Source organism: Mercenaria mercenaria, chromosome 2, assembly GCF_021730395.1.
Source record: "Mercenaria mercenaria strain notata chromosome 2, MADL_Memer_1, whole genome shotgun sequence".
In the NCBI taxonomy this organism is placed as follows: Eukaryota; Metazoa; Mollusca; class Bivalvia; order Venerida; family Veneridae; genus Mercenaria; species Mercenaria mercenaria.
This window is the reverse complement of record NC_069362.1, coordinates 72,935,522-72,939,602: the sequence shown is the minus strand read 5'-3', so window position 1 is coordinate 72,939,602 and position 4,081 is coordinate 72,935,522.

Here is a 4,081-nt window from a genome sequence, read left to right as displayed (position 1 = left end):
TGATTCTGGGTTTTTTTCATGACTCGCTGGTACTTGCTGTAGTAGAATGATATTGTCAAGTTTGTTCTTTTGCTCAGGTGAGCTATTGTGACCGCTAAATGTCGTGCGTTGTCCGTCTGTCAACATTTCCTAAAAAAATCTTCTTGAAAACCAATGGGCAGAATTACACCAAACTTCACAGGAATGATCCTTGGGAGGCCCCCTTTCAAAATTGTTCAAAGAATTGAATTCCATGCAGAACTCTGGTTGCCATGGCAACCGAAAATAAAAACTTTAAAAATCTTCTTGTCCAAAACTACAGGGCCTAGGGCTTTGATATGTGGTATGTAGCATCATCTAGTGGTCCATTACCAAGATTGTTCAAATTATCCCCCTAGGGTCAAATATGGCCCCGCCCCGGGGGTCACATGGTTTATATAGACTTATATAGGGAAAACTTTGAAAATTTTCTTGTACAAAACCACATGGACTAGGGCTTTGATATTTGGTATGTAGCATCATCTAGTGGTCCTCTACCAAGATTGTTCAAATTATCCCCCTAGGGTCAAATATGGCCCCGCCCCAGGGGTCACATCGTTTATATAGAGTTATATAGGGAAAAGTTTAAAAATCTTCTTGTACAAAACCACATGGCCTAGGGCATTGATATTTGGTATGTAGCATCATCTAGTGGTTCTCTACCAAGATTGTTCAAATTATCCCCCTAGGGTCAAATATGGACCCGCGATAGGGGTCACATGGCTTATATAGAGTTATATAGGGAAAACTTTGAAAATCTCCTTGTACAAAACCACATGGCCTAGGGCTTTGATATTTGGTATGTAGCATCATCTAGTGGTCCTCTACCAAGATTGTTCAAATTATCCCCCTAGGTCAAATGTGGCCCTGCCACGGGGTTCGCAAGTTTTACATAGACTTATATAGGAAAAAAAGTTTAAAAATCTTCTTGTCTGAAACCACAACTCTTAGACCTTTGATATTTGGTTTGTAGCATTGTATGGTCCTCAACCACAATTGTTCAAATTGTAACCCTGGGGTGAAAAGAGGCCCTGCCCTGGGGGTCCCAAGTTTTATATAGACTTATATAGGAAAAAGCTTTAAAAATCTTCTTGTCAGAAACCATACAACCTTAGGCTTTTGATATTTGGTATGATGCATTGTCTAGTAGTCCTCTACCAAAATTGTTCAAATTATGCCCCTGGGGTTAAAAGAGGCCCTGCCCTGGGGTCACTTAGTTATTATGTGAGTTATATAGGAAAAATACTTAAAAAATCATCTGATCCTATTTCCAAGACTTATTATAATTACCTGATGACCCCAAGTAATATGATGTCACTTGATTGTGACCTTGACCTACTGACCTACTTTCTTGTTTTTTAAGATACAGCCTTGAAATATTGATGACTTACACAGTTTTGCACACAAATTGTAAAACTGAATTTCATTGACCATGAATGTGACCTGCTGACTTTCTTAATATATTATCATCAGTTTGACATTTGAATCATGTAGTTCATATTACTCAGGTAAGCGATTCAGGGTCATCAGGGACCCTCTTGTTGTTGATGTTTGTACAACTTTACTGTAGAATCCAGAAGTTTTGGACGGGAAAAAGCAATAATCCAATAGTCCAGTGTAAAAAGAAATGGATTTCAAACAAATAATGTATTTATGCCCCCCCCTTTCAAACAAGAAGTAAATTGTTTTGGTCATCGTTGGTTGGCTTGTTGGAATTGGTCTATGATCAATAACTAGTCTTTTGGCCTACAGACTTTTAAGGATAATTGCCAGTGGTCAGTGCATGAACTCTGTTATTTAGTGTGGTCAAAGGTATGATTACAGTGACCTTGAAACTGAAAATGTTTTCCTATCAATACTTGGAGAATGAATTGTCCTCGGACTGCCAAACTTGATAGGAAGATTATGGTTATGACACCTATTATACTTAGAGGTCAACAGTTAAGGGTACTGTGTTCTTGAAAATAAAAAAAAAATAGTGTCTGGTCAATAGCAGACACACAGTCATCAAATTTAATGACATTATTGTTTAATCTAAAGAGGACCCCAGTCAATAGGTGAAGTGAGGCTGAAAGTGGTTTCTGATCAATAACTGCATTGGCTTAGGAATGTCCGTCTTCATGTAATAACTGCCTGTAAGTTGAAGATAGCCCTTAATTTTCAATGGTCAGTTTGTCTGGCATTTAGGACATAGTATCCTTGAGACAAGAATGTTATCAGTCACTGGAAAATGTTTGAGTCTAGGACCAACAATTGTCTATAGTCAGTAGATTACCCCTGTTACTAGGGGTCTGTGTTACACTGACCTTTACACTGATAATAGTGTAGAGGTTTGTAGCATGGTATGTAACGGCCATAACAAGGCATTCATCTGTGCCAAGCTTTCAGCTGAATTGTTCTGATAGTTTAATGGAAGAGAACGTATAGATTCTAATTGAGACATATAAGAACAAGCAAAGAATAAGATGTAAACAAAGTGAAAAACGAGTTCAGTTTAATCTTATTAGCTTAATATAGCTGCACTCGCCCATTTGTAAGCGTGTGTCCCGATTTGGGTATGGGAATGATTCAAAACTTTATGCATTCATTCACTGTGATGAACTGACGTGCACTGCACAGGTTCATTAACTACTTTGCCTTTTTACAAAGTTATGCCCCTTTTTCAGCTTCGCAATTTTTATGCCCCCGAAGGGAGGCATATTAGTTTTCAACTGTCCATCCGTTCGTTCGTTCGTTCGTCACAACTTAGACTTTTTGCATGAAGGCACTTTACTCGCGAACCACTGCTCCCATGACCTTCAAACTTCACATGCTAATAGTACTTACTGAGTACACGACCCCTTTTGACTTTGGGGTCAAAGGTCAAGGCGCTGCGGGGGCATTTGTAACCATTAGTGACAGCTCTTGTTGGTTCAGTTTTTGTATGCAAACTGGTACTACAGTACCCACTAACCAGAATGCACTGAATCTTCACACAGTCGTACGCTGTGATAATTCACTTGCATTTGAGGCGGGGGAGGGGGAGAGCAGTCCATTCATCCATCCGAAATTTGTGTCGTTCATATCTCAAAAAGTATTTGACCCAGATTCATCAAAACTCACAGGATTGTTTTTCAGCATGGGAAGTTGTGCATTAGGGGTTTTAATTTGGATCCCATACAGCCAGACGAGAGTAACGGCCTTTAACTTAGTAAAAAATATGCATAAAAAGGGCCTTAGTTTATGTTGCATGCATCTCAGAAAGTATTTGATCTAGGGTCATGAAACATAATAGGAATATTATTTAGCGTGTGAAGTTGCGCACCTGGTGTTCTGTTTGGGACTTCACTCAACCAGACGGGAGTTATAGGCGTAGATTAAGTGAAAAATACACAGTGCTTAAAGATTTGTGTTGCATACATCTTGAAAATATTTCTTCTAGAGTTGAAACCATGTAGAAATATTATCCAGCATGTGAATTTGTGCACCCGAGTTTTTTTTATTTCACTTTGCAAGACTAGAGTTATGGCCCTTGATGTAAATAAATGTTTGTACCCCATGTTTCTCAAAATGTATTTGAACAAGAGTCATAAAACATTGGATTGTTTTCATATCATGTGAAGTTGTGCAACAGTACTGTTGTTCTCTGGGATTTTTCTCAGCAAGGCCAGAGTTATGGTTCTTGGCTTGGTGAAAAATATTGAAGTTCTTCAAAGTTTGTGTTGCAAACATCTTAACCCTTATCATGCTGGACACAATTAATTCTGCCTTTGCGACCAATGAAGATTATGATCAGCATGCACATCCATGCAGTGTGATCAAAATCTGCAATGCTCACTATTCAGTATCTTTTTGGTAAGCACCCCTGTCAACAGTTAAAAGTACTGTCTAAATTAGAAGATGGATAAGTTCATTATAGAAAAGCAGGGTAAGGGTTAAAAATATTTCACATAGAGACATGGAACCATGTACAGTGACAGGAGTGGGGGCACCTGTGTCCTATGGACACACATCTAAAGTACTTTAATGTTCAATTAATTAACTTTCTTTCTTGACAAGGCTGTTGAATAGCCGAACGTTACTG